The 24,324-nt window shown below is 38.3% G+C and overlaps 1 protein-coding gene across 1 annotated transcript in view; it reads right to left on the reverse strand.

The window, feature by feature from the left end:
* The window catches only part of NAALADL2 (N-acetylated alpha-linked acidic dipeptidase like 2), a 1,156,801-nt gene extending 1,134,103 nt beyond the window's left edge, over nucleotides 1-22,698 (reverse strand). The window contains exons 1-2 of the mRNA XM_066347123.1: nucleotides 22,427-22,698; nucleotides 21,521-21,629 (exon numbers count right to left, since the gene is read on the reverse strand). The gene's annotated coding sequence lies outside the window, so the exon portion shown is untranslated. The remainder of the gene's footprint in view (nucleotides 1-21,520; nucleotides 21,630-22,426) is intronic.
* Between the last annotated feature and the right edge of the window lie 1,626 nt (nucleotides 22,699-24,324).

Raw genomic sequence — 24,324 nt, forward strand, 5'->3', positions numbered from 1 at the left:
TCTTGTCTGATTGCTGTGGCTAGGACTTCCAGGACCATGTTAAATAAGAGTGGTGAAAGGGGGCATCCCTGCCTTGTTCCTGATCTTAAGGGTATTGCTTTTAATTTTTGCCCATTGAGTATGATGTTGGCTGTGGGTTTCTCATAGATGGCTTTTATCATGTTGAGGTATGTTCCCTGTATTCCCACTTTGCTGAGAGTTTTGATCATGAATGGGTGCTGGATTTTATCAAATGCTTTTTCTGCATCTATTGAAATTATCATATGGCTTTTCTCCTTCTTTTTGTTTATGTGATGAATCACGTTGATTGATTTACGAATATTGTACCAGCCTTGCGTCCCCAGAATAAATCCCACTTGATCATGGTGTATGATTTTTTCCATATATTGTTGGATCTGGTTTGCTAATATTTTGTTGAGGATTTTAGCATCTATTTTCATCAGAGATATTGGCCTATAATTTTCTTTCTTTGTGTTGTTTTTGCCTGGTTTTGGAATCAGAATTGTGCTTGCCTCATAAAAGGAGCTTGGAAGTCTTCCTTCCTCTTGAATTTTTTGAAATAGTTTGAGAAGGATAGGAGTTAGTTCTTTGAATATTTGGTAGAATTCCGTTGTGAAGCCATCGGGCCCCGGACTTTTCTTTGTTGGGAGTTTTTTGATAACTGTTTCGATCTCATTTGTTGTAATCAGTCTGTTTAGGTTTTCTGATTCTTCCAGATTGATTTTTGGAAGATTGTATGTTTCAAGGAATTTGTCCATTTCATCTAGGTTGTCTAGTTTTTGGCATACAGTTCTTCATAGTATTTTCTTACAATATTTTGTATTTCTGTTGTGTCAGTTGTTATTTCTCCTCTCTCATTTCTAATTTTATTTATTTGAGTCCTCTCTCTCTTTTTTTTTGTGAGTCTACTTAAAGGTTCATCAATCTTGTTTACCTTTTCAAAGAACCAGCTCCTAGTTTCATTGATCCTCTGTATTGTTTCTTTAGCCTCTATGTCATTTATTTCTGCTCTGATCTTTATTATTTCCTTCCTTCTACTACATTTGGGCTTTACTTGCTGTTCTTTTTCTAATTCTTTTAGATGCAGGGTTAAGTTGTTTATTTGAGCTTTTTCTAGCTTCTGAAAGTGTGCCTGTAGTGCTATGAACTTCCCTCTCAGCACTGCTTTTGCTGTGTCCCATAAATTTTGAGTTGTTGTATGCTCATTGTCATTCGTTTCTAGAAATTTTTCATTTCTTCTTTGATCTCATTCTTAATCCATTCATTATTTAACACCCTGCTATTTAGTTTCCATGTGTTTGAGAATTTTTGAGCTTTTCTGTTGTGATTCATTTCTAGTTTCATGCCATTGTGATCGGAGAAAGTGCTTGATATGATTTCAGTCTTCTTAAATTTGTTGAGAGTACTTTTGTGCCCTAACATGTGGTCTATCCTATAGAATGTACCATGAGCACTTGAAAGGAATGTATATTCTGCTGCTTTAGGGTGAAAGGTTCTGAAGATATCTATTAAATCGAGTTGATCTAGTGTTTCCAATAAGTCTGTTGTTTCTTTGTTAATTTTCTTTCTTGAGGATCTATCTAGTGATGTTAGTGGGGTATTGAAATCCCCTACTATTATAGTATTGCTGTTGATCTCGCCCTTTAAATCCATCAAAGTCTGCTTTATATATTTAGGTGCTCCTGTATTAGGTGCATAGGTATTTATAATAGTTCTATCTTCCTGTTGGATTACTCCCTTTATCATTATGTAGTGGCCTTCTTTATCTCTTACTATATCCTTTGTTTTAAAGTCCAATTTGTCTGATATAAGTATTGCTACCCCTGCTTTTTTTTCATTTCCGTTTGCATGAAATGTTTTTTTCCATCCTTTTACCTTCAATCTATGTGTGTCTTTTGTTCTAAGGTGTGTCTCTTGTAGACAACATATGTATGGGTCCTGTTTTCTTATCCATGCAGCTACCCTATGTCTTTTGATTGGATCATTGAATCCATTTACATTTAAGTAATGGTTGTTTATTGCCATTTTCTTCTTTAAAGGTGTATCCCTTTTTTTTGCTATATTCTTTTCCCACTTTGATTTGTTTACAACAGGCCCCTTAACATTTCCTGCAGCATTGGTTTGGTTGTAATGAATTCCTTGAGTTGTTTTTTGTCTGGGAAGCTTTTTATTTCTCCTTCGATTTTAAACGATAGCCTTGCTGGATAAAGTAGTCTTGGTTGTAGGTTCTTGTTCTGCAGTACTTTGAATATTTCTTGCCATTCCCTTCTGGCCTCAAGTGTTTCTGTTGAGAAGTCGGATGTCATCCTTATGGGGGCTCCTTTGTAGGTGATAACTTTTTTTTCTCTTGCAGCTTTTAATATTTTCTCTTTATCGCTTAGCTTTGGTATTTTAATTATGATGTGTCTTGGTGTAGGTTTCTTTGGGTTTCTCTTTAATGGAGTCCTCTGTGCTTCTTGGACTTGTGAGAGTTTCTCTTGCATTAATTTAGGGAAGTTTTCAGCTATGATATGATTGAACAAAGTCTCTATCCCTTGTTCCTTTTCTTCTTCTTCAGGAACCCCTATGATGCGGATGTTATTTCTCTTCATGTTGTCACAGAGCTCTCTAAGAGTTTCCTCTGACTTTTTGAGTCTCTTTTCTCTTTTCTTCTCTGCTTTCATGCCTTCATTCCAGTTGTCCTCTAACTCGCTGATTCGATCCTCTGCTCTATCTATCCTGTTTTTAATTCCTTCCATTGTGGTCTTTATTTCTGATATTGTATTTGTCATCTCCAACTGATTCATTTTTATACTTGCTATTTCTTTATTTAGGTGTTCATAGTGACCATCCATTGTTGTTCTAAGATCCCTAAGCATCCTTACAATCATTATTTTGAACTCCGCATCTGGAAGTTTGATTATTTCCATATCACTCAGTTCATCTCCTGAAGGTTTCATTTGGATTGCACTTTTTTGTCTTCTCATTTTTGGTGTTTTGTTTGTAGAGTTGGTTGAGTCTAGGCTTGGTGTTGTCTGCCTCCAGTTTTCAGTTGTGTTATTTCTAGGTCTTCTTGGGTTGGTATCAGCTATTATTTGTAATCCACTTTTGGATTTGGGCAGCTTTGAAGTCTTGATTTGTTTGTTTTCTTAACAGGTGATAGTCTTGTTAACTGATCTCAGCAGGGGGCTTCCTTGAAACTGTATCCAGGAATGCTGTGGGTAAAACCTGAGACTCTGAAGGTCTCTTCCACCAACTAATCTCACTGGGGGCAGGGTTTATTCTCAGCTTCAGTAGGGGGAGGTGTATCTCAAATCTCCATGGAGACCTGAGTTACTGCCCCTCCTCCCCACTTCTTGTTTTCAGCTGTGTCTTGTTGCGCTGATTGGATCTGGATAGAAGTCCGGAGATCTCTGATCCGGAAGCACTTCAGCTCTGTTTTGTGAAAGGTTCAGTCCCTCCCCCAGCTATGGCCGCCTCCAGCACAGATGAGTCAGCTTTTTTATTTCGTTTCTTGCATTCCTTAGCCCCTCACAGTCTGTCCCTCTCCCTGTCCTTTCCACTTGGGAGATAAGCTGGTCTTTTCAACACATTTCGCTCCCTGGTCACCAGGTAAGTGGCTGTGAGCAGTAGTTTCTGCTCTTTTCCCTATGTGAGTTCACCTCTGGGCTCTCAGCCTCACTCCCCCCCCCATTCCTGTAAGCAGAGGAGATTCAGGCACTCCCTACCAGGATTATTGTGGCTTCCTCTTTGCTCCTTAGTTTTTGAGAGCCGTTCTTGCAGTTCAGAGTTGGTTTTTCATGCTGATTTTTCCTAAATTGATTTGTATTCCAGTTTGGTGGTGAGAGCTGGGCGTCTGTGCATCCGCCTACTCCGCTGCCATCTTGGACCCTCCTTAAGGTTTCTAACTACAGAGGTTTTATAGCTATTCAGTCCCTCAGAACATATATACCTTATATATATATGCCTCTATAAAGTATACTCTTAGGATACAATACAGGGGTCCTTGGGTTACAACACAGTTCCTGTTCTATGGCAGTGATGTAACCCTAATTTTGGCATTAGTCGCAAAACACCCTAGCCTAACACAAACATAATACTTGCACTTTAAATAGTCCAAAATGGCGTAGGTTAGAATACTAGGGGACGCCAACTCCCTCACTCATACGCCATGTTACTGCATATTGTTCTGCCGAGCGCAACCAAACTACATAGTTCACCCATGTAGTCTGTAAGTACAACGCTAATGGCGTTGTAAACTGAAACACTCATGTTTCCATTTTTTTCTACTTTTCATGGGAGTGAGCATTGTAAACTCAAATTGTCATGTCAAAACTGTTGTAACTTGAGGACCTCTTGTACCTGCCTTTTTCTCCAGAAATGAAAATAATTAAAACTATAAAAGCAAACCTTGAAAATAAATTTAAAGAGTATAAAAAGAGAGAAATTAAATAACTCACATAATCATTTAACCTTCTAAATTAATTTTAGAATAAAATTCTAAGGAAAAAAAGATGATCAACAGGAAAGTTAGTTTGTTGGCAAATTAGAGATGCACATATACACAAGACACATAAACAAATACATAAATGTTAATTACACATCAGCACAAGTCTAACATACTTGGAAAAATTCAATACACTATTAAATCTATAAATAGGTCTCATGTGGTCTGGCTCAGTATAACCTGTAATTAGTATCCCATTCAAATATTTTGCTCCATCAAATCATGCTATGCTGTTTTTTTCTGACTCTCTACATTTTTTGGATAAACTATGTAACTCTTACCCTTCCTGAAAAATGTAGTTCTTAAAAGTTAAACACATTGTTCAGGAGAGAATTATTGTTCTTAAGATGCTTATCCATTAAAATAGCAACAAAAATAAAGGATATACTTTCAGTTAGAAAAGGAACCATAAATTATACGAAGCAATGCAGAGCAAATAAAGAAAAAGGCAGACAAGAAAATTGAAAACACAGTATAAATAACAAGTAAATTCAAAGCTGGTTTCTTGAAAGGAAACAAAAATCACAGGTCAGCTTGATTGTTTTTTTTAAAAGGAATAAAGTGAAAATAAAAAATAATTACACATGACAAAAAAAATAACCACAGTACGAATAAATTTAAAAGAACTATAATAAACTATGATGTTAAACATTGTGCAAATAAATGAAAAAATCTGGATAACAATAATAATTTTCTAACAAAATATTATTTACAAAACTGATCCTAGAAGAAATAGAAAAATCTAAAGACTGATTTACATAGAAGAGATAGAGAAATTTATCAGTAGATTTTTCCAATAGTTCCTAAAGTACCAATCTCTGATGGTTTCATGGAGAAATTATAAAAAATATTTACAGATCAGACTATTTCAATGCTTCTAAAATCTCAAATATAAATAAAAAAAGTAAACGTCCTTGTCCAACAAAGATCGCATGCATACATATACACACATAAAACCTCAAGTTTCATTTATAAATATCAGAACAAAAATCCTAAATCAAATATAATCTAGGTGTACACAAAAATAATCATACATTATAACAATGTGAAGTTTATTCCAAGAATTTAAGAATTGTCAATATTAGAATATATATTAATGTATTTTTATAATAGTAATATAACTCATAAAAATATTCTTTTTTTGCATGCTAAAAAGCCATTGTCAAAATTCAATAGCCATTTTAGGTTAAAATGCTCAATAAAATAAAACTAGGTGGCAATTTGCTATATGATATATCTATATTAGCCCCAAATCCACAATTTGTTTAATGAGGAGCATTATCAATGAAATCAGAAACAAGATAAAAGGTTTTGTGAGAGTTATGTTTGCAGAGACTGTAACTGTGTGAGACCTCTGAGCTTTCAAATGTTCAGTGCTTTTGTTATAACTGAAGAGGATAATGGAAATGGAGGATCCTTCTGGAGGGTAAAGCCAAACAAAATCCATGGAGCACAAAGATTGGGGAACTTTATTTTAAGAGTAGAACCAATTTTCATCAACAGGTACAGAAGGTTATGGGAAAAGTACAAAACCCATATGGCAGTGTCCCCCCAAAAGAAATTGAAACTAAATGTAAAACTTGATTTATTTTCAAAATTTTATGGCATATACTATCTACTTTCAGTAGTTAACTATCCCTGTTTTTTTTTTCCCCCAACCACTGATTGGCAAGCATGGTTTGTAGCTCATAATAATGAAACATCCATAGCTGCACCAGAGTGATGTGACCTGTGCAACCAAAGTGCATTGTAATCAGGAGCATTAATAGTTGCCTTTGACTTTGCATGTGGTTTAACTGTGTGCTTTGTAATGAGGTAATAATAATTTAATCTTAACATTGGGAATATTGTGACCATGTTTCCTAAGAGTTCAGATAATGAAATGAGAATGATTATAATACCAATGTCAACATAACCCAGACAATTGAATTAGTTTAATGACAGATAGCAAGATGCATACAATTGGATTATGGAGCTAATTAACCAAAACAGAATGTACACAATAGTCAGAAAGGAATTTTCGATTGGGCATGGAAGAAAAAGGAATGTGAAAGCACGTAGGAAGTCTAAATTTTACAAGTTCTAGATGAAAAAGGCAAGTACTTTTTAATTAGTCAAATGTTTTTTCATCTCTATAATAGAAAAAAAATGCTTAGTCAAAAATAGTCACTGTATTTTTGACACACCAAAAGAATTATCATGCTTCCTAAAGTTATATTTCTTGATTCAAATGCTGCAACTATTTAGGTAAACAAAAAGAGAAAATTTGATAACAGATTTGATGCCCTATTACAGTGAAGACCAGATTTAATCAGACCTTATTAACAATCATGTTTTTACAAGAAATCAAATGATGCATTGAATCATGCCAACAATATAAAAAATGTTCTCTCTAGTTCTTAGGTGTTTTGTTTTTTTTTGAAAAATGGAGTTTCAAATCATCTTATAGATTTTATGGGGATATTATGAAATCCCAGAAAACATAAAACAAAGAACACTGATATTTTGTCCGAATAAACACTAGACTTTGACAATTGTAATTGCCTATTGCTACTGTAACAAATTGCAACAGATTTAGTGACTGAAAATAACACAAATTTATTATCTTGCTGTTCTGAAGGTCAGAATTCTGAAATGGATCTTAATGTGTAAAATCAAACTGTCAAGGCTAAAATCAGAGTATTTGCAAGATTGAGTTCATTTTTGGAGGCACTAGGGGAAAATGTTTTAATTTTCCATTTCTGGAGGCATCTCCCTCCCTTGTCTCATGGCTTAACCTCATTCTTAAAGCAGCAAATGGCTGGTTGAGTCTCACACATCATATCATCCTGACTCCTCTTCCTCCTTCTTCCACATTTAAGGGCCTTTTTCATCACATTGGGCACCTCAGTAATCAAGTATATCTTTCCAATCTTAAAGTCAGTTGATTAGCAACTTTAATTTCATCTGCTACCTTAATCCACTTTATCATGTAACATAATCTGTGAATAATATATTCACAGATTCCAGGGATAAGGACTTGAACATTTTGTGAGGCCATTAGTCTGCCTTCCATACTCATCTGCTTGCACATTTGACAGACAGTGTGAATGTAAATATTGACAAATCCCCATCAGCCTATAAACCTGTGACCAAAGAAAACGCAAAGTTATTAACCACTAAATGCCCAGCACACCTTGTATATAACGCCGCTAAAAGGAGCGTGATTTCGCCACCAGCAATATTGAGAATTTCATGATAACAGCTTTTGGTCATTCTTCATTTTTCTCAAAAAGTGCAGAAGAACTTAGTTAGATTTTGGACTTTACAGAAATGAAAAAATATATCCACGTTAGACAAATGCCTACAAGATAATGTGTTTTTGTTTTGATTTTCAAAGTATGCAGCAAGAATAATGTTCTTTTCTAATTTTTGAAATATATTGAAGATGAGAATAAAAAATATTAAAGTAAAATAGAGTTATGTGCTACTTCTCTAAGTCTGTTTGATGAACTCTGAGTGGCCTTAAGGAATCTAGAAAAAAATGAACTGACTGCACCTGAGTTGTTTGATGTTTAGGTTGAGAAAAAACTCATACCGACTACTTCAAAGCTCCAAAAAATATTAGCAGAAAAGGGTAGCCAAGTTAAAAGGACTTCTCTATTCTTCACTAGGACTAAAACGTAGATGGAATCCAATTTGTTTTTATAAGTTCAAATCTCTATACTTTAAAAACCACTACCTTTAGGAAGAAGAGATTTAACTTGTATTATACATGTACTCTGAAGTTTTCAAAAATGACAGATACAGTAGACAGGAATAACCTGTGCAGTAAATTTATAAAAGTAAAAAGACACGGTTGACAAGCAGCTTGTCTACCAAAACAAAGCTGTAGATATGAAATGGATTAATGGATATAAAATTTAATTCAAAGATTTTTAAACATCTGTGACTCCTAGGAAGTAAAATCATAAACTATTAGATAATATTGAGAGGATACTTACCTTGATGTTATCACATTGGGCTAATAGCACAAATGAGTGTAATGGGGACTTGCTATGAGCAGAATTTCAAGTCAAAGTAAATTTTACATGTGACTCTATTCAGTTTTACAATTAACAGAAAAAAGTAATGACCTAAAAGCTGTATATAGCTTGAACAAACTGTTGTTGAAAAAGGAAACAGAAAGAGTAAAAATTCTACTGTATCATGGGACAGAAAGAAACATGCTATTGCTATTTTGTATTAAATATAGGTAATATCTGTTTAACTAGTCCTTTTGAATTTACATTCTCTATTTATAATCTCAAATTTATTTATCTTAGAAATTCCTAATAATATATTATAGTCTATAAAATTTAGGTATCCAGTAGAACTTCAACAATGGGTAAAATAAGTTGTGTATTAGAGAAGATAAAACAAAAAAGCATAAAGACATACTTTTATATATACTACTTGTTTAATTTGTCCTGTTAATTGATACTACTTGCCATCTTTCACTATTCTATTATTTTATATAATGATAGTAATTATTTAACATAAAAATACACAAGAAATACAGAATTTGAAATAAATATTTGACCTATTTTTCATATTTTAGTATAAAGTAGTAACAAACCTGCATAATTATGTATTATGTTATGTGATATTGATATTTTTTGGATTGCTATCATTTCACTGTGAGTTCTAGGTTAGCTCTCTAAAAAACTCATCATCCTAGTATTTGTATCTAAAGTGAAAGAGATTAATCTATGCTGAAAATAAGCATTAGAAAGTCTAAAAAAACCATATTCACCTTTGTGCTGCTTTTTAAATGCTCACGCTGCAACAGAACAATATACTGTAATCACTTGTATCTCCACTAAACACTGAACATCCTGAGAGAAAGCACCATAATTAATTTTGTTCCTCCAGTACCTAATAGGTCCCAGTACCTAATCTGAAATATAATAAACTCACCATAAGTACAGTATGAACTTGTCTTTATAAAATTTTAAAAAGTACCTCTTTTTTTGACAGAGACAGAGAGAGAATCAGAGAGAGGGACACACAGACAGGAAAGGAGAGAGATGAGAAGCATCAATTCTTTGTTGCGGCTCCTTAGTTGTTCATTGATTGATTTCTCATATGTGCCTTGACCGGGGAACTATAGCAGACCCAGTGACCCCTTGCTCAAGCCAGCAAACTAGGGCTCAAGCCAGTGACCTTTGAGGTCAAGCCATGAATCATGGGGTCATGTCTATGATCCCACGCTACAGCCAGCAACCCTGCGCTCAAGCTGGATGTGCCCACGCTCAAGCCAGCAACCTCGGGGTTTAGAACCTGGGTCCTCCACTTCCCAGTCTGACACTCTAACCACTGCATCAGTGCCTGGTCAGGCTTAAAGAGTATTTAAAAAATATTAACATGTTACATATGGTGGAAATAGTGTACATATGAAAAATTAAGAAAAATAAGAGAATGAGTTTTGTAGCAACCATTTATTTTAGAAGGTGAACTCTCAGCTTGAAGAAAATCAATTTTAGAAACAGTTCTCTTACATTTGGCTCTGTTGCGCAGTGGATAGCACATTGAACTTCTAGAAAAAAAAATAGTTCTCTTGAAAAGACAAAAATAAAAAAGATGTTTTAAAGACAAGGAAGCACTTCATATATACACAAATATGAAATTCATACTACATTAACAAGAGACCATATGTCAAATTTTCAAGGAAATCTTACAGATTTATTTCAGTTATGTAAAGAATTCAAGTGAATTGTATAAAGATAATTTTCCGCAGTATGTCCTAAATGAATTGTGGCCAAACCAACTAATATGGTTTAAAGTTGATATCTTTGAAATTTATATCAAAACTTATAGGCAAAGATCTTCAAAAATTGTAAAATTAGGCAAGAGATCTCTAAAAAATTGACTTATCTATATAAAGCTAAAATATTAATGATTTAAAGTTTTTTCCTTTTAAAATATCACTTAGCTCTATGGGTGGAGCACAGAGCGCATTCCTAGCAGCTGCGGCTGATGCAATGCTGTGAGAATACTCCAGCTCCCAGAACCCTCCTGAGTATATCCAGGAAGGGAGCTCGCCCGCTATAAGGAGGTGACTCAGTGCCAACCACGCAGCTCCCTGATCTTTTCAGCCATTGGCTTTGAGGAACACACTGTAACATCCCATAGGCTGAACCTGTAATATATAAGCTAGCTTACTCCCTGAATAAAGTAGATCTGCATCACTAAACCTGGTCCCGAGTCGGGTCTCTGCATCTCTGTAGTCCTCACCCCGGTGGGACTTGTCCACATACAGGCACCTCAAACAGGGACCCAGCCAGCATCCAAGGGACCTGTGAGTGACCCTCTGCAATGGGAAACCTTCTCCCCCACTCTCGAACCCTACATGCCCTATTGCAGAGTAGGTGAGTTGAAGTTTGTGAAAAGGACCCCTGTAATTACTGGGAGATCCTCTCTGGTTTCAATCCCTGGAATGAGGACGCGCCCCTCTGGGACCCGGATACTTGGTCCCGAGCTCTCCGACGTGTTCTGCTGAGGTGCACGGGAGGCAAACCTTCCCTCTCAGCCTCACCCCTGCCTTATTGGCAATACACGCCTGCTTGACCAGGGCTCCTGCTGGGGACCCTCTGCGGGTCCCAAAGGTTCTGCAGGCTACTCCTCTGTCAGAGGAGCCCCTACTTCCATATTTGCCTCCTCCTGTAGAGGAAGAAAAGGGTTGGGCCACCGAGTTTGATAGACTTGCAGCCAAGTATGCAGAAATTAAACTAGATACATGAGAAACCGCGACATCTGCTCGGCCACCTGAAGAAGCGGAAGTCGCTACTTCCACATTCCCTGCCAGGGCTCAATGCCCCACCCCAGCCTCTCAGACGCCGTTTTCTACCCCAGCTTTAACTCCAACACATGTTCCTGCTGCAGACCCATGGGCCAGCCTGCACGCCCCCATGTGTCAGCAAAGAGACATTTCCCCGGCAGCATCAGGACTAGAGCCCCCTCACCTTTTTCCATCAATATTAACCCTACCGCTGCACGACCGCGAGCTTGGTATCCACATGACCAAAAAACAGCTGCTACTCTCAGAAATACTATCCAGGAAGATGGCCTTCATTCCCCCTATGTTCAGCAATTACTTGAAAATATCAGTGTTGATTTAAATTGTCCCCATGATTAGAAAACGTTAGCCTGAGCAGTCCTTACTATGGGAGACTTAATTCAATGGAAAGCTTTATACAATGAGCAATGTGAAGTAATAGGTGAAAGAAATCAAAGGGCTGGTATTAGCCTCCTCCCAGAAGCCCTCAAAGGAGAAGGGCAATTTGTCTCCCCCGCCGTACAGACTACGGGACGCCCTCAGTATTTTGATCAAGTGCGCCTATGTGCCACTAGAGCCTTTACCCAAACTAATGCTCATGGAAGGTCCTTAAAGCTTTCCAAATTGCTTCAGGGTCCTAATGAACCTTTTTCAGATTTTCTAGGAAGGGTCCAAGAAGCTATAAAGAGTAAAGTTATGCACACTGATGCGGCTGATGCTCTAACTAAAGAATTGGTGTGGGAAGGCACCAATGGAGAGTGTAGACAGGCAATAGGGCCAACAATTAGAGCTGCGCCCCTAGATGATTGGGTCCTCGCCTGCCGAGATGTGGGCAGCAACTCCTCGGTGGCCCTCGCTACCGCTCTTGCAGCCCAGTTAAGTGTCTCCCATCAGGGAAGCCAACTGACACAAGGAGCCTGCTTTGAATGCAAGGGCACAGGACATTTTGCACGGCAGTGCCCTAACAGGAAAGGAAAGAACAATAAAAAGCCACCTTCTGTGTGCCTCCGTTGTAGAAAGAGATTTCACTTGAAGCGAGATTGTCGCTCAACCACCACGGGGGATGGAAAGCCTTAGAGCCTTTAAAGGGAAGCGGGCAGCTCTCAGCCCCGCCCATGAGAGAGCAACTCCACACAGGAGTCTATTGGACCTTACCCTTAACCCAGAATAAGGCCTTTCTAACCCTGCGAGTAGAGGGCCATCCCATCCTTGGGCTCATAGATTCTGGTGCCGATGTTTCTGTAATCAGAGAGGAAGATAAAAAGGAAGGCTGAGCCATGTGGCCGGGACCCTTAGTACAAGGAGTTGGTGGAGTACGACCGGCCCAACAAGCCATCCGGCCACTCCATTGGACAGATCCTGACAGGGTGACTGGAGTTTTCGGTCCTTTATTTATGACTGAATTGCCACATACACTTTGGGGATGGGATGTGCTGTCTTTACTTCATGTCTCTATTACCAGCCAGCCCCCCCCCCCTTAATTCTAAAGGCTGCTTCTCAATTAAAAACTCTGGAACCCATCAAACTTACATGGGATACTGACAAACCAATTTGGGTTGAGCAGTGGCCATTAACAGCCTCTAAATTGAAAGATTTACACAAACTAGTTCAGCAACAATTAGAATATATATTTCTAGTGATGAATTAGACCCCCTATTCTCCCTCCTTGAGGGCGACATAGAGCCTACTAGCATCAGACAGCAGTGAAACAGGTTATAGTGAATATCAACACTGCTATTGGTTCTGTGTCGACAGCTAGATTAGAACCTGATCAGCCAATCTCAGCTATTGTCCCAGCCACAAAAGGCACTCCTACTGATGTCCTGTTTCAAAACAAACCCCTTTATTGGGTACATTTAGCACATAGTCAGCTATCTAAAATCACCCCCTGCAAGACTGCAATCTACATTCTTGGCCAGAAGCTGCAGAGAGCTTGTGTCGCCTTGTATGGCTGAGAGCCTGATGTACTTATTCTGCCAATTCCTCTTGACCTTATACAATTTCTCTTAGCCAGTGATTTAGAAATACAGACACTCTTAGCTAACTATACTGGACAAGTAGACAATCACCGCCCCAACAATCGACTCTTACGGACCCTACAAAGAATCCCCCTACAAACCACCCCTCATTCGTATCCAGCATTTATCCCTCTTCCACACAGCATGCTTATGTTTATAGATGCCAGCTGGTCCTATTGTGGAATAATGTTCAAAGCACAAAACGGAAGGCACTAAATTCCACAAATTTAGCTATGAGAGATCTGTACAAGTAGGTGAACTACTAGCCATTTACTATGCGCTACGCCTTTGGCAACATGGCCCCCTTAACATTTTTTCAGATAGTGCTTATGCAGTACAACAGTCAAAGGCCTTGCCCTTTCCACCTTCCGGCCCAAGCAGACATTGCTATATAGACATTCAGCCAGCTTAAAGAACTGTTAGAGGAGCATCAACACCCTTGGTATATTCAGCATCTTTGCTCCCATTCTGGCTTTCCTGGCCCCCTAGCAGCAGGCAATACGCAAGTTGACCGTCTAGTTTTAACAGTCTCCCCTATTGAGCAAGCCAGACGACTTCATGCCCGGTTTCATATGTCTGCCCATTCTCTCAAATCTCTCTTTCCCCACCTCACTCACGCAACTTGCAAACACCTTGTTCACATATGTAAACAGTGCAGGCCCTTACTACCCTTAGGCCCCCTACAACCACAGGGTGTCAACCATCAAGGCTTACAGCCTAATGCTGTGTGGCAAATAGAGGTCACTTATGTCCCCCAATTTGGCAAACTCCGCTACGTACATGTAGCAGTAGACACCTTCTCTGGAGCCATTTCTCAGCTCCCTAGCAGGAGAAAAAACTACACGTGCAATTCATGCCCTTTGACAGGCCATGCTTTGCCTTGGTGTACCTTGGGAAATTAAAACTGACAATGGGCCCTGTTATACAGCAGCCAATATAAAGCCTTTTATTCCCAAATGGCAAATCACACACCACCTTGGCATTCCTTATAATCCCCAATGACAAGGTGTTGTAGAATGGTGACACAAAGACATTAAGCTTCAAATTCAAAAAGAAAGGGGGGATATACCCCGGCCTCATCCAGAGAAGTGCTCCTCAGTGCTGTATTCACTCTCAATTATTTAACTTTTGATTCTGAAGGAGTAACTCCTGCTTATAAACATTGGGGAGGCCTTTGTAGCCACCCAACCCTTTACCGTTGGTATGCTGGAAGGACCCAGCCACAGCTCAGTGGCAGGGACCACTTCTAACGCAAGGAAGAGGTTATGCTTGTGTTTTTCCAGAAAATAGCCCACATCCAATTTGGATCCCAGGAAGGAACGTACGGCTAAAACTAGTGTCCCAAGATGACCCCACCAACAATGCCTCCAACACCTGTGAACCCTCCAGTTCAGGAGATGGCCAGCTTCAGCCTTAATGAATGGCTGCCTGGAGGAGGTCCTCACTCTGTTCCTCCTCATGTGTGCTATTGTCACAGTGAACTCCCAGGCACGAGGAGATCCTCACGTCTAAGTGGCTGTTCCCCACCCTGGCATAATTATGCCTGTTGAAGTTAATAGCCCACAGTTTCCAGCAGTATATTCCAGTAACTGCTCCCTTAGTCTCCCTTGTGACAATAGTGGCCAGGAATCCCAACAGTGGAACGGCACTATATGGGGTAACTTCAGTGACCCAATGCTACTTAAGTTTAATAACACCGTGCCCTCGGAGGGATGGGTCCTCCTTCAAAATTATACTATGAGGGATTTTGCTGAAAATGGTACTACCAACCAAGGCTCAGTACTTGGCCTACAAGCCCTCCTCCCCTAGCTATCAACAGATAGGACCACCCCACTAACCTTGCCTTCCCAGGGTCGCCTCTGCCCGTTTCTGTATGACGAACATCTAAGAACACTCCCAAGAGAAGGAATTCTCCGGAGAGACTGCCGCATTGCCTCTGGCCCGGATGCGCAGGCCATCAACCTTGGAGTTTGGCATCGGAAGCTGAGAGATGGAATGCAACCATATGCAATACAAAGCCTGTAGCAAGCCATCTGTTTCGTATTTGGACGCTGGGCCCTTTGCAGGAAGGGGGAGTGCACGGACCTACATCCATTTTTTACAATCAAAATGGAACTGTGCTTAATGGCACCTGGAAGGTCTCTGTAACACTTTGGGAGGGGGGAGTGACATCCTGACCCCTAGGAGGAATCCCTTGTTTAAGACCCCTGTTCTATTTCCTAACTAGTCAAACATTACAGAAACTTGCTTCATTGTTTAATCCAGCTAATCTATTAGCATATAGTATAATAGGTATTAGAGTTGTTTTAGTTCTACTAGGGTTCCATTGCATAATGCGTAGCATTCAGAAGCTACAACAACAGCAAGCTGTCATCCATCAAGTCCAATTGGCCCTAATTAAAAGAGAAGCACGGAGTGTGGGTGGAGCACAGAGCACATTAATAGCAGCTGTGGCTGATGCAATGCTGTGAGAATACTCCAGTTCCCAGAAGCCTCCTGGGCATATACAGGAAGGGAGCTTGTCCACTATAAGGAGGAGACTCAGTGCCAACCACGCAGCTCCCTGATCTTTTTAGCCATTGGCTATGAAGCACATGCTGTAACACCCTATTGGCTGAACCCATGTATATAAGCTAGCTTGCTTCCTGAATAAAGTGGATCTGCGTCACTGAACCTGGTCCCCAGAGTCGGGTCTTTGTGTCTCCGTCATCCTCACCCCCGGAAGGACTTGTCCACATAGCTCTTAATGACCGATTTCATTTACTACATAAATAATTTTCCTTCATTTCTTAAAAAGAAAACTATTTCAAGTTTGTCTTCTAAAATATAACATTCTTAAAAATATATATAAAACATTTAAATAGTTTCAGTTTTAAAGATAGATTCTAATAATATATAAATTACCATTTCTACCAGAAATAGTACAATAAAATTTAAATATTTATTATATTTAAATTACAAACCAAAATTAAGTCAATAATTTTACTAAAATGTATTATTAAAAAGATATAGGAGCCCTGGCCGGTTGGCTCAGCGGTAGAGCGTCGGCCTAGCGTGCGGAGGACCCAGGTTCGATTCCCGGCCAGGGCATATAGGAGAAGCGCCCATTTGCTTCTCCACCCCTCCGCCGCGCTTTCCTCTCTGTCTCTCTCTTCCCCTCCCGCAGCCAAGGCTCCATTGGAGCAAAGATGGCCCGGGCGCTGGGATGGCTCTGTGGCCTCTGCCTCAGGCGCTGGAGTGGCTCTGGTCGCAATATGGCGACGCCCAGGATGGGCAGAGCATCGCCCCCTCGTGGGTAGAGCATCACCCCTGGTGGGCGTGCCGGGTGGATCCCGGTGGGGCGCATGCGGGAGTCTGTCTGACTGTCTCTCCCTGTTTCCAGCTTCAGAAAAATGAAAAAAAAAAAAAAGATATAGGAATACCTTGGAAGATATTGTGGGTTCAATTCCAAAACACTGCCATAGAGCAAATATTATAATAAAGCAAGACACACATTTTTGTATTTCTCAGTACATATAAAATTATGTAGTCTGGTATGTTTGTACCAATGTATGTATGTGTGCAAAGTTGGGTATATTGTAATCTATGAAGTGCACAATAACATTATGCCTAAAAAATGTCCATACTTTATTGCTAAAAAGTACTAGTCATATTTTTTTTTACTTATTCAGCAAGAAGAGGGGTTCAGAGACAGACTCCCACATGTAGCCTGACCAGGATCCACCTGGAAAACCCACTAGAGAGCGATGTTCTGCTCATCTGGGGCATTGCTCAGTTGTTTAGCAACCGAGGTCTTCTTAACATCTGAGGCGGAGGCCATGGAGCTATCCTCAGCAACCAGGGTCAACTCGCTTCAATCAAGCCATGGCTGCAGGAGTTGGAGAGAGAGAGGGAGGGAGAGAGAGAGAGAGAGAGAGAGAAAAAAGCAAGAGTGGGGAGAGGCAAAGAAGCAGATGAGTACTTCTCCTGTGTGCCCTGACTGGGAATCAAACCTGGGATATTCACATGCCAGGCTGATACTCTACAACTGAGCCAACTGGCCAGGGCAAATACTAGCCATTCTTTTCAGAGAAGGCTCAGAGAATGGAGCCTCTATTTGTGAATGATCTTGCCCTATAATGCCAAAGATCACTATAATGAATAAAATAATAATAAATACTTTGATATAGTGAGAGAATTAGCAAAATGTGCCACAGAGACAAGAAGTGAGCAAATGTCATTGGAAAATAATTCCAAAAGACAATTGATGCAAGGTTGCCACAAACCCCCAATTTGTAAAACACACAATATATACAAAACACAATAAAATAAGGTGTGCTTACAGACTGAGTCTTTTTCTAACAAATCTAATATCTTTCCAAGTAGATTAACTAGAAAAATTATTGTTTAGATGAAATTATAATGAGGAAGAGGGTACTTAAGGACAGATACAAAGTACCTCAAGAAGTTTACCATCAGTGTTCTTCCCTATTTTTTCCTTGTAAAGGATTTAGTATATGAGCAAGACTCTGCTATAATCCACTAGGTGAGAAATGTAAAGCTCCTGAATGCCATAAGAATGTTTATGATACCAGGTTTTATTTTCTCATTTAATTGCTGCTGTTAGATCATTTAACTGCTCAAAAAAAAGGTCTTATGTCCTTAAGCAAAGGCTGCTGCTTCTTTTTTGTTAATAAAAATTATTTGCTTATTTTAAAAAAAGTTATTTATTGACTGAGTTTTAGAGAGAAAGAAGAAAGGAGAGAAAATTACATAAATACTTATTTACGTATCATTGGTTGACTCTTGTATGAGCCCTGACCAGTGATTGAACCCACAACCTCGGTGTATTAGAACGATGCTCTAATCAACTGAGTTACTCAGCTAGAGCAAAGACTGCCTTTTAAGGAAAATAAAACAGTGGAGAAGAAATTCTGGGACAAATCACATTTATTAAACAGTTTAATGAAACCTTCTTAAAAAAATAAAAATTATAATAATTGCTTCTACTTTGGTTTAAAGAGACCCAGGAAGGTGGAACAAATCTCAAGCAGCAGAAAATGTCTTTAACAGGCTCCATTATCGAGTCACGTACTAATACGTGATTTATAATTACTTTTGTATTTTGTCTGTTTAACACAGTCACATCTAATTGACCAGAAAATTTTGCTTAGATTGTACTAAGCTGTGGCTAAATTTTACTGTTATTTTTCTGGTTTCTTTGTGAACAGCTTAACTTTACTGCATCATTAAACTTTAAATTATATTTTGATAAGAATATTTTATAAAATTTTTCAAACAATACAGTATTCACATTGGAGCTACAATATTCTAAATTCCACTGTCTTATCTTTTTAAAAAACTTAATTCATACACATTCTTTCTGGATTATTAAAAACAATGACACTTTGGATTATTAAAAACAATGGCACTTTGATTTCAATTAAACACTTCATTTGAAAGCTATTACTAATAAATGTCAAATGCTAAAGGTGAACTTATGTTAAGTGAATATCAGAACATCTTTGTAGCATGAAAGGAATTTAAGCCTGAGGGTTCTTGGTTTCAGAACAGCTGATTAGGTGTACATTCAAGAAAGGTGGCAATTATCTAACTCAATTTAGAAACTTGCATTATTTTATTTTCAGTTGGGAATGTGAGCTAAGCAATGAATTAGATATTCCTGTCATAAAAAAATAAATAATTGATTTTGTTGTTTAAATGTCTACTTTGTCCATATTGTCTAGGTGTCACCAAAGTATTGAGGATAAACAGATATGACTAGAATCTAAAGAAAACGCTTAGTCACAATGGCAGATTTTCATTTTTTTTATAAGATGTTTCCATTAAACAAAGTAATAGAACATAAATAGCATCATTATGAAGACTCCTTGTATGGCTTACCTTAAATTATATCTGATAACAGTTTCATTTTTTGCAGTGAAGATAAAAAAAGAGCCCAGGCATGTTAATAGTAGATATTGTGGGCAAATTAAAAAGAACAATAAAAACAGATCTAACCAGGTCTAGTCAGTTTGAGCATTAATATCCATGTACTTTAGTTTTAGCTTGGTTATCCAAGAAGTAGATAGCAAGTACTTAAAATCATTACCACAAGACTGGGCTATAAAGTTTAATGCATAAACTCTTAAAACATTATTTTCCAAGTGTATATCTTAAGGCAGTAACAGTTTCTACTAATACAAGGAAAAATTACCTGAAATGTATAGATAAAGCACACCTCACACAATATACGAATTCTCAAAATGTATCACATCTGAAGTAACTTGAATCTCTACAAATGCACATACCGGTAATCATAAAATGCATAGCTATAGAAGTAACAAAGAAAGAAACTAATGGAAGGGCCCAACTAAAGGCATAAAAATTCTAGGTCCTTCTCATTTTCCCTTTATCCCTAGGACACCACACATGGCTCTCTATAGTCATGAGTTCAATTTTCTAGTAGACATAAATTCTGATCTAAACTGAGCCAGAGAGAATAGATGAGACCCCTAGAGTACGTTGAGTTGGCCTACTTCCCATCGTCCAGTCGGCTTGCTGCCTAATTGCCATTAGTATCTGAAAAACTGCCCTTATTTTCTCAGCTAATATATCTGTTTGAAAGACAGTAAAAGGTGATAAAAAGAAATAAATATATGTCATCACTATAAAAATAAAAATAAAAAGCAAAAGTGAATCAAACTAAAAAGCATTAAGGAATATACTTACTAAACTATCACTTTCATATTTTTCTATATAAAATAACATTTGCATAATATTTTATTTTAAAAAATTAATAAAAAATCTAAAACTTTTAATTATTTTTTAAGTCATAAAACCAGTCCCATATTTTTTAAGGAAAATACCCTTGGAGAAATAAACCAGTAACCAGTATTTTACAGGCTAGGTTTTATTCTTGAATTATAATACTAGATTCTCAGTCAATTAATAAAAAAATAAGTAAAACACCTCAAAAAACATTAAACTAATTAATCATTTAAGTAATTTATGGTCAATAAATCACTTTTCCCTTAATTCTACTGTATTATTTCAAGGGATAACCAAAGCAAAACTACCTGTCTTTATTTTACTTATATTTTAATTATATAAAATGAAACACACATGAGCTCAACAGATGTGAAACTATTTTATATTTTACATAGAACAAAATCTTATAACCATATATTGAATTGGAAATGACTTAGAATTTATTTAATCCAATGGCTACATTCAATCCCGCACTCCACATAACTTACTTCTTTTTTCCAGGTTTAAAATGTTTGGAAGGAGCACAGCCTCTTTCCCCACAGGTGCACCACTCCCTGCTCTCTGACACCCAGCCACTTCATAGATTGACATAATAAGCCTGATCTTCATGCACATGAGTTTGGCACCCGTCCCTGATTATATCTAACACCTTCAGCTCAAAAGCAAGGAAATACTCAGAAGGTGAAATGGTGCATCCAAGTTTCTAGAGCAGATTGGTGGCTTGCTGGGTCTGCTCAGATCTCCTAGCTCTCAGTTCTGTGCTGTCACTGGGCCTTTGCATCATCCATCCCATGTACAGTTTTGTACATAATGAGCCTGAATCGGCATCTGAATATTGACAGCAGCTAAGAAAGCATGAGAACGGTGGTTTAACCGTACACTGCCATCACCTTCCCCGCCCCGCAATGTGGAGTGCTGCAAGGAGTTGTGACATGTTCTTTCGGAACATTTCTCCAAAATCTAATGCCTACATGGGACTTCGCAGCCTTTGTGGAGCCCTATTACAAACAGATATTGCAGAAGCCTAACAAATCTGTATTAACATGGAATAAATAAGCAATGCAAAGCCATGCTGTATATACTAGCACAAATTTATTGTTGTTATTTTTATATAAAGTCACTGGACCAACTAAAAAGTGAGATTAATTTGATTACATATAATAAAATTTACAACTGTGTAAAAATAAATTGATATCACAAAGGCTAGAAAATTGGACCAACTGCAACAACCACATGGAAATGAAAATATTTAGATAATACTCTACAAAGAAAGCGGGCTCAAGTCCATAAAGTAAAAGATGAATAAAATTTGCAATACATAAGCATTTGCAAAAGAATAATGCTTGCATTCTCCATTTTCTCTCAAAATTAGCAGTTATTGGCACATTATAGAGTAATGCTAAGTCACCTTATTAAAAGTTGATTTGAGAGTAAAAGTTTTACATTCTAATTAAAGTAATTAGATCTTACCTCAGTGGAATGATTCTAGGGCAACCAGAGGGACGCTGCAGGTTATAGGACTCTGATGAGCTGAACCCAGGGCTCTACATCCAGGTGCCTAACAGTCAAAGCCCATTTCCTGTTCATAAATCAAAAAGCAGAGGTAATCAATTTATATTGGGAGCTGTATTAGGTAATTTACAGTTCTCTCCTGAATTTATTCTTCAGTTAATACTTTTCAGAGTTACTTTATCAGTTCTTTTCTAGTGTAAGCAACTGTATTTCTTTTTTCTTTTTTAAAGGTAAACAATGTATAAATAGGCAGTTTTTAAAACGCAGTGTTTTATTTCAAGGTAAATGTATACATAAATACACAAATATTTTTCTCTCTTGCTCTAACTTGTACATATGTTTACATTTGTACTTTAATTTAGGAGCCTAAATGGCACCCTATTTTGAACCATGCACTACTAAGCATAATAAAAGATAAAGCGGGAAACATATAACTGGACACAAAGTTACTTATTATCTCTTTGGGAGAAAAGGCTAACCAAAGAAAGAAATATGTAATAGAAAGAGCACATGTAGGACTAAAAGATATTTCCATTGAATAGTTGAGTGAACTTGGATAATTTCTATGACTCTTAGAATATAAATTTATTCACTTTAAAATTAGGATTAAAAATAGGTTAAATTATTCTTAGAATTAGAGATATTGCAAAAAATGCACCTAACACTTGACCCGACATGTGCTAAGCATGCAATAATTAATTTTATTATACAGCATTTTGACATTGACAATCTTTCCCTATTTTATATCTGTTCAGCAAATAAGTTTTAACAAATGTTTAAGTTTGCTCGCTTATAGTTTGTATTGGGCAGCACCATGTGTATGCAGTCTGTGAAAGGCTGCGGCAGATTGCAAACTGCTAATACCTTTCTGCTTGAGAAGGGCCATTATTTTGCTAATGTTTGCTGGAGGATGAGTTTGGGGTTGCCCAAGCCAGTTTTGGAGAGAAGCAGAAGTGGTCCAGATGCAGAGTGCTGAGGGGGCTTTGGAGCCCTACTGAGGCTTGTGCAGGCCTTTGATTCCAGGAGGAACCAGAGAATGTGTCAGGGCTTTGCGAGCCCTGAATGAGAGGGAAGCAGTCTTCCCTGTTTGTTAGCTCATCCCCCAATGCAAAATGTTTTTGGTTTTTTTTCCCATTTCTTTCTTTCCTTTCTTTCTTTTTTTCTTTCTTTCTTTCTTTCTTTCTTTTCTTTCTTTCTTTCTTTTTTTTTTTTTTTTTTGTATTTTTCTGAAGTTAGAAGAGGGGAGGCAGTCAGACAGACTCCCGCATGCGCCCGACTGGGATCCACCTGGCATGCCCACCAGGGGGTGATCTCTGCTCATCTGGGGCATTACTCCGATGCAGCCAGAGCCATTCTAGCTCCTGAGGCAGAGGTCACGGAGCCATCCTCTCACCTGGCTGAACTTTGCTCCAATGGAGCCTTGCCTGCAGGAGGTAAAGAGAGAGATAGATAGGAAGAAAAGGGGGAAGGGTGAAAAAGAAGATGGCACTTCTCCTGTGTCCCCTGGCTGGGAATTGAACCCGGGACTTCCACATGCCGGGCCAATGCTCTACCACTGAGCAAACCAGTCAGGGCCTGGTGTGAGACTTTAACAAACAAAATGGCCCACCATTTTTTGGCTCCACTGTTTCTTTACCATCTGCCCAAATCCAGTGGAAACCTGCATGATCATGATGGCAGCAGCCACTGTCCCTACAGTATCTTCTTACTGAGATTGGTTATTCAACATTTCACATTTATGAGCTGTGGTAAGTGATACTGCTATATTTCACAAGCTCGTAAATAGGGAAATTACTTTTGCCCCTCTTTTATATAGTTCACTTTCTCTTTGCATTTCTTTTATTTTTTTCTCCCTCATTTCAAAATATCCCATTTTCCTTAAGCTTTATATAATAGGAATAATAATTTGTCATAAAGTATTCGACCGCCAAAATACAGAATAAATAATATTTCTGATTTTTAGTCTTAAATTCCTCTGCTTTGAGGAGAAAATATGCTTAAGTTAGATCCTGTAGGTTTATCCAGTTTGGAAGTCCCAGACAACTCTTCCTTCTTTCCTCATAAATAACAGAATGTTGGGCAAATAAGTTTAATGTGATTTTTATGCTCCCTCTTCTTGTTAAAAATGGCCACTACTCACATCTGATGCTCTCATGTGATAAAGCTAATAGCCTTTCATGGTTGGGAAGGAGCTTGGTTATGCTAATGTGTGCTGAAGAGGGACTTTCGCGCTGAAAAGTTTTAAGAGGAGGAGCTAGGAGGCCATTTTGGAGAGAGACCCTGTTCTTACAGAGAGGGGAGGAGACCAGGTTGTAGCAGGGCAGAGAGACCACTGGAGGAGAGGAGGCACCAAAATGGAGGCATGCAAAGGTGAGGCCTTTGATTCTAGGAAAAAACAGAGAAAGTCAGTGGCTTTGGGAGCCCTGAGTGGAAAGGGAAGTGTTTTCCCACTGTGTGTATTTTCTCACCCGCTGGTTGCGAGCAGGAATAAAGGTAATGGCCCACCAGTTCCTGGCTCTGTCACTTTATTACCATCTGTTTCAATTAAATGCGAACCTGCACGGGCCAGGCGACTGTGATGGCCTTGCACAGAGCTTCCTGATAAGAGTAACCTAACTTGGTTAATACAGGAATTATAAGCTGTGAAAAAAAATTGTTTTAATAAATCAAGATGTGGCCACGAACTGAACCTGACAAGGTCAGGGAAAACCTACAAAATGGCCTTGTGAACTCAGGGAACTAAAGTAAACACAGGATGGTCT

The sequence above is a fragment of the Saccopteryx leptura genome, chromosome 8 (assembly GCF_036850995.1).
Source record: "Saccopteryx leptura isolate mSacLep1 chromosome 8, mSacLep1_pri_phased_curated, whole genome shotgun sequence".
NCBI lineage: Eukaryota > Metazoa > Chordata > Mammalia > Chiroptera > Emballonuridae > Saccopteryx > Saccopteryx leptura.